The sequence below is a fragment of the Lathyrus oleraceus genome, chromosome 4, assembly GCF_024323335.1.
Source record: "Lathyrus oleraceus cultivar Zhongwan6 chromosome 4, CAAS_Psat_ZW6_1.0, whole genome shotgun sequence".
NCBI classification, from domain to species: domain Eukaryota; kingdom Viridiplantae; phylum Streptophyta; class Magnoliopsida; order Fabales; family Fabaceae; genus Lathyrus; species Lathyrus oleraceus.
Genome location: NC_066582.1, coordinates 33,011,704 through 33,024,186, shown reverse-complemented (window position 1 = coordinate 33,024,186; position 12,483 = coordinate 33,011,704).

Below are 12,483 nucleotides of genomic sequence, written 5' to 3'. Positions count from 1 at the left end.
TTGCTTGTCGAAGGTCTTAAACACAATCTACTTAGCATCAGTCAATTATGTGACAAAGGATACAATGTATCGTTTTCAAAAGATTGTTGCAAAATTGTACATAATGATGATAAGAAGAGTATGTTTAATGGCCTGCGAGTGAATAATGTCTATATGTTAGACTTGAACGAAGTATCGTTAACAAGTGACAAATGCCTTGTAACAATGAGTGAAGATTCATGGTTATGGCATAGGCGTTTAGCACATGTTAACTTTGACTTACTAAACAAAATAGTCTCAAAAGATCTAGTCTTAGGTCTCCCCAAAATAAAGTTCACCAAGGATCACCTTTGTGATGCTTGTCAAAAAGGGAAGCAAACGAGGATCTCATTTAAATTCAAAAATATCGTTTCAACAACAAGACCTCTCGAACTTCTTCACATGGACTTATTTGGGCCGTCTAGGATTAAAAGTCTAGGAGGAAATTATTACGGTTTCGTAATAGTTGACGATTTTTCTAGATTTTGTTGGACTATCTTTTTAGTAAGCAAGAGTGATACGTTCGCCGCCTTTGAAAGGTTTGCTAAGCTTTCCCAAAATAAATTAAATACAAACATTGTTTCAATTAGAAGCGACCATGGGGGTGAGTTCGAAAACCATTTATTTGAAGGATATTGCGGTAACCATGGTATCGATCATAACTTCTCCGCTCCATGTACTCCTCAACAAAATGGGGTTGTGGAGCGTAAAAATCGAATTTTGGAAGAATTGGGAAGAACAATGATTAACGAAAGTGGTTTACCGAAATATTTTTGGGCCGACGCCATTAGTACGGCGTGTTATGTTTTGAATAGGGTGCTCATTCGCCCCCATTCTAAATAAAACACCGTATGAGCTTTTAAAAGGGCGAAAGCCAAATGTTTCTCACTTACATGTTTTCGGTTGCAAATGTTTTGTATTAAATAATGGAAAGGAAAACTTGGGCAAATTCGATTCCAAGGCCGACGAAGGTATCTTCCTCGGATACTCTCAATCGAGTAAAGCATATAGAATATATAATAAATGATTACTTGTTGTGGAAGAGTCTGTACATGTCACTTTTGACGAATCCTATCCGAGAAACGTCGGAAAAGGTTGTGTTATTCATGGTGCAGGTACATCTACGGAAGACATACTCAAGGGTGGCGAGCCGGGGATTGATCAACCCGACAAAGTCAAAGTTGAGGAGGATAAAGATGTACACCATGAGGAAACCGAGGTAGCTCATCCGCCTTCAAACGATGATCTCCCTCAAGCTTGGAAGTCTCCAAAAGACCATCCAATCGACAACATTCTCGGAGATATCTCAAAGGGTGTTACAACTCGATCGAAGCTAAGTAATTTCTGTTATCACTTCGCTTTCGTTTCACAAATGGAACCTAAAAACCCTATAGAAGCCCTACTCGATGAACACTGGTTTTTGTCAATGCAGGAGGAACTAAATCAGTTCACTAGAAATGAGGTTTGGGACCTTGTCCCTCCTCCGCGAGGTCATCGAGTAATCGGCACCCGATGGGTGTTTAGGAACAAGTTGGACAAAAACGGGGTAATAACCCGTAACAAGGCGCGTTTAGTCGCGCAAGGGTATAACCAAGAGGAAGGCATCGACTATGAGGAAACTTATGCGCCGGTTGCCCGACTCGAGGCTATACGCCTTCTCCTTGCCTTCGCTTGTGCGAAAGACTTTAAACTATTCCAAATGGATGTTAAGAGTGTGTTCCTTAACGGTCACATAAATGAAGAGGTCTACGTCGCACAACCTCCGGGTTTTGAATCTCATGAGTATCCCGATCATGTTTACAAACTAAAAAGGGCTTTATATGGTCTCAAACAAGCTCCTAGAGCTTGGTATGAGCGACTAAGTAAATTTTTACTTGATCAAGGTTACTCAAGAGGAAAGGTTGACACAACTCTCTTCATTAAACGTCAAGAAAAGCACTTGATACTAGTACAAATTTATGTTGACGATATTATATTTGGATCTACTAACATGAATCTCGTGAGAGAGTTTTTGGATCTTATGCAGGGTGAATTCGAAATGAGTATGATGGGGGAGCTCACATACTTTCTCGGTTTGCAAATTAAACAACTCAAAGAAGGAACATTCGTGAGCCAAACAAAGTATTGTTTGGACCTTATCAAGAGATTTGACATGGCAAAAGCCAAGGCCATTGACACCCCCATGCCAACATGTACAAACTTGAACAAAGATGAAAGCGGTAAGGATGTGGAGGTAAAAAGGTATAGAGGTATGATTGGATCACTTCTCTATCTTACTGCTTCTCGTCCCGACATTATGTTTGGTGTGTGTATGTGCGCAAGATATCAATCATGTCCCAAGGAATCCCATCTAAAAGCTGTCAAACGAATACTTCGATACCTATCCGGTACTCCGAAGTATGGACTATGGTATTCCAAAGGTAATGATTGCTCATTGGTAGGTTTCTCCGATTCCGATTTTGCCGGTTGCAAATCGGATAGGAAAAGCACCAGTGGCACTTGTCACTTATTTTCAAATTCCTTGGTCAGTTGGCATCGCAAGAAACAAGTTTCAGTTGCTTTGTCAACCGCCGAAGCGGAATACGTTGCCGCCGGTAGTTGTTGTGCTCAAATCCTATGGATTAAGCAACAACTATTGCATTTTAACCTCAAACTCGAACGTATTCCCATTTTCTGTGAAAATACAAGTGCCATTAACCTTACCAAAAATCCTGTGTTGCATTCTCGCACCAAACATATCAAAATTCGACACCACTTTCTTCGGGATCATGTAGAGAAAGGTGATGTTGTATTTGAACATGTTAACACTGAAAATCAACTAGCGGACATTTTCACAAAGCCGCTAGCTACTGAGCCTTTCTTTCATATTCGCCGAGAACTTGGTATTCTCGACATTTCTGAACGGGCGTTATAAATTGTCTGCTTTACCTTATTTCATTTAATACCATAATCTTGTACTTCTAACAAGTTAATGTTGTTGCAAGCACAATCATATGGTTCATCAAGTCATTCCGGAATAGAGGTGATATTGTTCCTTCTCTCTCTCTCAAACTTCATAGTTAATACTACATGATAATATTGTACATATATGTATCATTTCTTATGCCTTAACTGTTTAGATGTTTAAATGTTGTGTGGCATTCTAATTATGTATCAAACATGTGAGCATATGAGCATAAAAGTGAAATTTGCAAAATTTGCCTGTATGAGTCGACCATAACAGGGCAATGGTCGACGCACATCTTACAAATTTTCCTGTTTTTCAAAAATCAAACAGTATGCGTCGACGCATGCAGAGGTATGGTCGACGCATCGCTCGAAAATTCAGTTTTTCTCTGCAGAAAACCTTCAAACTTCCCATGCATTTACATTCAAACTCTCATTAAGTGTGCATTTACATTTCAAACTTCCCACTACATTGTGAGTTGCATCTAGCTAGTGTCTATTGTCTCTTGGCCTCTCCTCTTCCCAAAACCCTAAATCCTCATCTACAAAAAGGGAAACCTCTTTCTTGCAAAATCATTCTCAAAAACCTTCACCAAGCTTCACTCTCTACCCACACACAAAGCTTCAAAATCATTTCAAATGGCTTCCTCATCCCGCAGACCTACCGGTAAGAGATCACGGGAATCATCCTCTGCCTCTCTACCCATTACCGCTGTATCGCTAGTTCCACCGGCTATCGTCGATTCCTTCAACAAAGATATCGGTAAAAGAGGAGTTGTGAGGCAGCATGCATTCTACAAACTCACCGCAGAACGCATGCATCTCGTCGAAATCATGTCTCTGCTACAGTATCATGGCATTGTCAAATTCCTGGAATGCAATGCCAAATATAGCGAAGACTTGGTCCGTGTGTTCTACGCCTGCCTTCATGACAAATTTCGTGGGCAAAAGTTTCACTCCAGGATCGACACAATAAAGGTATCCTTTAAGTCTGCCGTTTGGAATAAATTTTTTGACATGACTGTGGCTTCTGATGAAAATCCTCTCGCTGATGTAACTGACTCTCACCAAATAGAAGGTTATGAGTTTAAGAGCGTGTTGAACGACATGCTGAAACGACCCTACCCAGATCACATTGTGAACAGTGATGCGTTCCCACGAATTTTCACTGCCGGCAAGCTGAAAACAGGAGAGCGCATTCTCCAGTGGATTGTGTCACGCATCCTGCGACCTAAGAAGGGTGGTCTTTCCCGAGTTGAACAGGCTGAGGTTCATCTCATATACATTCTGAAAAATCAGCGCAAAATCAACTGGCCCTACTACATTGCTAGCAGGATGTTCAGTTTACGTGACTCCGGTCGAGGAACGGCTCTTGCCTACAGATCTTTTATTTTAGAGGTTCTTACTGTAGCCAACGCTGATTATCCGTCCTTCCCGTACACCTCCATTTCATCAGACAACGAATTCAGCCCAAAAACTTTGTCTATGATGGGATATTTTTGGTGTGATGAGCGGAGAATCTACAAATTTGTTCGCAGAGGGTATGTTCCTACGACTGTTGAAGAAGATGATGAAAGTGATGAAAGTGAAGAAGAAGACGAAGAGGAAAATGAAGAAGAGGGAGCAGGATAAGCCTTTGAGCAGCATGGTGGAGATGATAGTCCTCCACAAGTTGACACTCACGACTACACAAACTCCGCTTGGGTTCAGAATTCACATTCAAAGAAGATGCCCCCAATCAGGGTGGCTAGGGTGAATGGCAACATACGGGCTGGTCAACACAACGCCAATTCTACCAGCCGTATCAATATGGTGATGAAGAATCTCCTCCGTCTCCTCCGCAGCACGCAAACTCTTCCGAACTGTTGGATATGATGCGAAATATGCAGCTGGCTCAATAATCCTTCATGCAAACTCAGGATGAGCGCTATGCTCATATTAGCAGCCAACTTCAAGCCCAAAATGAGAGGCTCGATAACCTCTCTACAAGCACGAATGAACGGTATGCAGCATTTGCCGAAACGTTTGAACGCCAAGAGCGGTCAGTCGATGTGGGCATCAAGTATCTAGGTGGTGTTGCTGACCAAATATCGTCTCTGGCAGACCCCTACAGAAACCCGAATATCTGTTACCATCGAGGACGAGACCATTAGAACATCGAACTACATATGCATCTGTATTTTTTTTGTTTGACTGAACTATTTTTCTGTTGTGCTCGTTTGTGCAAATCAAATTTAATGATTATCTTCTTTTAATTTGTTTCGTAATGATATTTGGTGTGATATTGTTATCTGATATTGTTATCTCCTGTTAAAATTCATGTTACGTTGACTACTCGTTCCTTTTCTCTTTTTGATGTTGTCAAAGGGGGAGAAGACCATATGTACCAAAGCCAAGCCAAGATGTACCAAAGCCAAGCCAAGATGATATTCACAACAGTTTGTTAGACAATCTTAGATTACAAAAGAAAGGGGGAGTGTGTAAATATTGCATGTTGTTTTTCTCTTTGGCTTTACACAGGTTGTCATCATCAAAAAGGGGGAGTATGTAAGGGCAAATTGTCACACAACATACAATCATAGGTTTCGATGATGACAAATGACCACCATGGATGAATCGGCATTGTCGATTCCACGTCTACAAAACAAATGCAACATATCACCTATCATATCCTTTTCTATGCTCATCTAAAACTGCTATATTTCATACAACATATGTGGATAAAATGTGATCATGACAAAATGCATGAAATCCACAAAAATATGAATTTTTGCAGATTTGCAAGGTTTGAGTCGACCGCAAGGGTCAGCGCATGAACCACGGGTCAGCGCATAGCACAGTGCAGTTGGTCACTGGTCAGCGCATGGAAGCTTGAGTCGACCACAGGTCGGCGCATAACATAGTGCAGTTGGTCACGGGTCAGCGCATGGAGACTTGAGTCGACCACAGGGTCGGCGCATGAAGCCTTCATTTTCCCACGGGTCAGCGCACGCCGACCTATGGTCGACGCATACTGATATTGCAGGCCATGCATCGACGCATAGACCTGCTATGGTCGACCGCTCGTGCGCAAATTCAGTTTGTGTGTATTTCCCACTCTGTTTGAAAAGCTGTTAAGTTTGGTTGGTAAGTTGGTTACTATATATAGAAGTTTAGTTACTTGTATCAACTAACATTTGTCAAATTGATTCAAGTGTTCAAAGAAACAAGAAAAAGTGAAATAGGTGTCCAAGATTCATCATCTTCATCTTCAACATCTCACAACACATCAACTACACACAACCATTTTTGAAGTGCTTTGTGATTGGTTAAAGGTGATAAGGTTCGAAGCCGAGATTGGGGAATCCGGTTCGGGTTGAAGCTTGTGACAGGTTTCTTCTTGAATAAAACCGTTAGGGTTTTGTCCTCCAAGACTGGTTTGTGTTTGGGGGTTTTTGGACGAATTCTTCATCAATTTTCAGCTGAGCGAAGGTGATTGAGAAGAGGAAGTCTTTATCAATCTAGTAGCGGATTCAGTGAAGTTGAAGGGAAGATTTCGGGTTCGATTTGTTGTAGTTGAGATCAGCCGGGCCGAGGGTTTGAAGAACTGAGGGTTATTCAACAAAGGGGATGGAATCGGATGTCTATCAACAACAATCGAAGGACTTGATTCACCTTGAATCAAGGAACAAGGAGTGGAAGCAACATTCAACGTCTTGAGGATTCTGTTGTATATTTGCTTTGCAATCCTTGTATAAACGGTTAAATTCAACAGGTGATATCTATTAAATCATCTCAATTCTAGTTTTAGAATTGAGGGCAGACGTACCCCGAAGCGAGGACGACGGGGGAACTGCCTCATCAAATCTTTGCCTTCTCTAATTTTCTGCATATTTGTTTTTAGCTTAAAAATTAAGTGATTTTTGTATAAGCACTTTTATCAAACCTTGATATTAATTGAGTAAGAAGTTAAAACTCTGTTTTTGAATTCAAAGTACAATAAAATATTGTACTAGACTAATTGAAATCTCTTACTCAACATAAATATCACTTGGAGTGTTTTTGCACACCAAGTGTTTGATAATTTGCCTAAACCAAAAGTATCTTAGTTGTGTATCTAGTTTGGTTTGCTCTTTGAATCATTGGAACTAGGAATCCTAGCTAGTAAAACAAATCATTGATAGTGTGACTAGTGTAGTGATTCGTATTCTACATTATCACTAATCCATAGGCTTGACGCATATCCGGTTTTCCAATAACAGATCGTTTTAGACTATATTTTCCTCGGCCGCTTCCGCACTTAAAACAAATTTTCAAAACCAATTTTTAATTGGTAGCACCGACTCAAATTTTAATTGGGATCTATTCAACCCCCCCCCCCCCCCTTCTAGATCCGTGCCAAAGTCTAACAACATTGAGGCAGTTGTTTGTGAAAACTCTGAGTCTTTTAAGCCAACATGTATTGAAATAATTATATCCTTTACTAATCACTTTTAGATTTAACCATTTTTCAGTGAAATAACTTGTTATATAGCCATTTAACTTTGAAGATTAAATCTTTCCACGCTCTTTGGAGTTAGGTAGACAATTTATTTTTCTTATCTGATAAAAATGTATAAGTTTGAGGTTGCTCATGGAAGTTAACAACATTTAAGTTTGGGGTTGAGGTACTAGAGAAATTGGTCAAAATAAAGAAAAAGAAAAAGAAAAATAAGAAGTTAAAAATGAATTAAAATGACTTCTTCAAAAAAAATTGAAAAAGAAAAGAAAGATGAATATGACCAACAAAATGCATTCTCTATACTAATTGACCAAGTAAAAGATTGATATGAAAGGAACTAGGTAACATAAGGAAAGCTAAGTACCTAACTCCAAATATTTAAGCCTACTATCCCAAAATATTATACCCTGGCATAGGCCACGTTACAACCTTGAAAAGACCTCAAAAGTGTGTGTTCAAATATGACTTTGATTGACTTTGTTACAAAAGTTTCAAACTCATAGTTAAATGATTTTGTACATTGATTGTATGATTACACTGTTAATTCAAGTGAACAAAGGTGACATAAGAGTAAGGTTGAGTACTTGTGATGTTGGAAGAACTTTTCAAAGTTATTTGGATTGAAACAGGGGACTGACGCGTTGGTCAGAAAAAAGAAAGGTGATGTTTATTGGTAAGGGTATGAATTTTGTTTTGACGAAATTTTCAGTGTGCAGAAAGATTTCTTGAGGACAAACAATAGATTAAGTTTGGGATTATGATGACACTATGTCTTTACATAATACTTGAGAGTATTTTCGTTGAAATTGGTGGAATTATGAGCAAGAGTCAAGCAATTATGTGGAAGAATTGAGCAAAGTTGCAAAAGAAGAAGAAAATGGGACTTAGATAAAATTCAGAAGAAAAGGGAAGAAAAAAAAGCAATTTTCTCCCATGGTTTTCTCGCGACCGTGATGCTGCCATCGTGGGCTCAATACAACAATATCGCGATCGCGATGTGTACTAACCCGATCACAATGCAACCTTTTCTTGACACGGCTTTAGAGCTTTTTAAAGGGAATTTGGCTACTTTTGGGGGGATGTGATTTCTAGGCGAGAAAGTGATGGAAATGAGCTTTTGAGTGTGATTTTGGAGAGTATTGGAGCAATTGGAGAGCTTATTTCCCATTGATTTCATGATTTCTTCTTATCAACTCATGGTACTTTTTTGTTTAACTATGAGTAGTTAAGCTATGTTTTTGTTAGATATTTAGAGATGAACCTAATTGTACTATGTTGGATCATATGAATGTTTGAGATTAACTTAATACTTTTATGTTATAATTCTTATTCAATTGTTCTTGTTCTTACTACTCTATGTGCATTGACAAACGCGCAAAGTGATTTTAGATGAGTAGAGATTATTGACCGTAAGTCTACCAATCTGAATTAGGGCAGTTGTTCAACTTAGTAATTAACTAGAAATAGGTAATTATAAGTTTTTTTGAAAAATTAACGAGCTTAGAATGCTTAGTTTTACTTTGAATTGGCATAAGGAATTAAGAAATGTCGTCTAAATTAGTGAGTTGCACACCAAAGAATTGGGTGCAGTGGTCTTGTTAATTCGTCAGATAATTATAGTGTAATTGTTATTCATTTGATACACATTCATCAATATATAATTAGGGGATTCAAAGAAAGATATAATCTCTCTTCTTTAACAAAACTTTACTAAAAAGTTCTTCTCGTACTTGTTGTTGTACCGATCATAATTGAAACCCCCCTTTTTGTTTATTTTAATTTGCATTAGTATCACCTTGTTTAAATTGGTAATCCCTGTGGATACGAATTAGTTTATTACTTCGACCGAATTAGTGCACTTGCTAATAAAAGTCACGAGTCACTAAAAAATTAATTACTTAAGTTATGTATGTTATTTTATAAATTCTTAATAAAAATAAAAAAAATAAGAATAATTATAATATACTAATTGAATTTATTATAAAAACTATATATATGAGATAAATATTTGTGACTAAAGAATTATTTAAAATATTAGAATTTTTATGTGGACAAGAAATATTGACACAAGAAAATTCGTCACTATCCCTTTGGGAGATAGTTTGGTCTCCTATCTCTTTAGGTGGACTTGGTATGAGGAAAATTTAGAGCATTAATAAAATATGATGCCTCACTCTTGGACGTAACATGATCACAACCAACAAATAATATGCCACTACCCTTCGAAGCAGATACTTCAAGAAGAAGAATGTTTTTAAGAATCATATATCCTACTCAATATGGTTTAATTTAAAGTATTATTTGAACGATGTTGAAGATCATAGAATGTGGTAAATAGGGAATTACAAGAATATTTCTTTTTGGATTGACAACTAGTTAGGTTATAAAATAAAGACTCCATTGTCCTTCCATATTAACTTAAGTATATGAAATCAACTACCATCTAAAATATAATTCAAGGTGGCATTTGCAAAATCTCTTATCTCTTGGAAACTCCTTCCTAATGTAATTTCCACATACAATAATTTTAGAAGGAGAGAAATTACATTGGTTTCTAGATATTCCCTCTACACTCAAAGCTTGGAAATCCTTAGCACACTATCATGAACTGAAGCCACGCATTTTAATTTTAGTCATGATTGGAATCTCGTAGTTGTATGCAACTTGACAAAACTAACTTTGCAAACCTATACAACAAATATAATTGAGGTTTAAGTCCACAACTCAAGAATCCTATCATTGCAATAATTTCCTTAAACCTCTAGAAAACATGGAACATAAGAGATCAACTTTGTACTTGTTAAAAGTACAATACATGACAACCTCTAGTGATTAAGGGTTTCTAGAGACTTTTAGGGTTTGATGTGAGTTTTAGAGAAAGCTCACGTAATTAGGTTATAAGCTATGTATATATGGTATATGTGTAATGAGATTGGACCCCTCAGAAAACAGGGCTAAGGTATTCATATAAGTGTCTAGGCATGGATCTCTGACTTCCAGGAAATAACAATCGCTCTCAAGAGCATGGGAATGGACTAGTTAATCCCCTATTATTCATGAAAACTTGATAGATTCGCCCATTACCGCGTCTTTGTATTGTTATATATTGGGACACGTCACTTCCATATTTGTTCTAAAAGACGACTGATCTGATAAATGGGTGCCACATCCAAATAATGGGCGCTCGAACTAATAAATGGGAGATCATGAAGTTGTTTGGGAAATACATTAAGACGTTCGCCTCTCATGTTGCACCTTAAGTTCCCTTTGCAAATATACCAATACAAACCCACATTTAAAGATGCTTAAATGAAATTTGATAAGGAAATTGTAGATATGCAAAAATTGATTTGTAACGCAACTACCACACTTATAAAGAATATGTACTCATCGATGCATGAATTCACTATCCTGGAACAATTTGATATCAAACATTAACCCCTTGCACCTTTAATTAAGAAAATTAATTAGAAATATCTATTGCATCATTGGGTTAAATGTAACACAAATGAGGCATCTCGAGGGAGCCATTGACTTGCAACACATGGAGGAATTTTACATGATTTATTGACAAGCTACTTAGGTGAGTTCTCGGAAAACCTAGGTATTGCGACCTCATTTCAAATTGAACTTACATGTATCATTATGGCTATAACGAATGCTTTTAGGAGATGATGGAATCAACTCTAGCTTGAAATTGAATCCTTTTTCTTCATACACACATTCACCAATAGTACTATTATGCATTGGAATCTTCTTTTAAAATGGACAATATATCTTCATACATGTTTCGTTGTGGAACCATAAATAATGTTGATAACGGAAACTATAGTGGATCAGAGCTTCTGGTGCATTACGTTGATGTGACATCGTTGATCAAAGGTTGCAATCACGATGCTTCTCGAACTAGAGGTATCAGACTCGACATGATTGGATTAACCAGTGGTTGCAATCTCCAATATAATGGACCTAAAGGGGGGAGTACCTACATGGTTAACACTCCAACGCCTAAGTCAGTTTAGGGTTCAACATATTTGGTAGTGAAAGTGAATATTAGAGATTGTGTACCATAGAACACTTTACGATGGTATTTATACCTCGGGCTTGGCGGAATAGGCTATGTAATGGTCCTCATATTATTGGGTTTTTAGCCACCGCAAAGCAGTGGGTCTCATATCTTTGGACAACACAAAGTAGTGTGTCCCCCGAGCCTTTGGTCAACATGAAATAGTTGTCCCGAGTCCTTTGCGTCTGACTCGCCGTCTACAGATGGCAGGAATAAATCAATCTTAGATTAGTTCCCATAGCTTTATGCAGACTTTCCCAAAATCTCGATGTAAATCTAGGATCTTTATCTGAAACTATACTATATGAAATCCTGTGCAATCTCACTACTTCACTAATACAAATCTCAGCTAACATCTTCAATGGGTACATGATATCGATTGGGATAAAGTGAGCTGATTTAGTCAATCTATCCATTATAACTTAGATCAAATCATACCATTTAGTGATTCTAAGCTAACTCACTACAAAATCCATAGAGATGCTATGCCATTTCCACTTAGAAATACTTAAAGTTTGCATCAATTCAGATGGTTTCTGATGTTCTATCTTCAATTTCTGATAAACCAAGCAAGAATATACAAACTTTGAAACATCCTTCTTCATACTTGGACACCAAAATATCCTCTTAAGGTCTTGATGCATCTTTGTAGCTCCCCAGTGAATGTTCAAATTACTCATATGAGCTTCTCCCGAAATTATATATTTGGCACACAAATTCTATCCCGAAATCTCATAATCCCATCATCATCTATATTAAAATCCACTTATTTTCCTTGATTTATTAGTTCTACAGATCCAATAAGTGTAATTCCAACTTCTGACCTCCTTTAATTTGTTCTAGCACATTGTTAGTTACCTTTAACATACCCAATTTCACACTTTTCGATGTTAGTTCACACACCAACTTAGATCTCTAAACTGCTCAATCAAATACATTTCCTTGACCATTAAAGCTGATATATGCAACGACT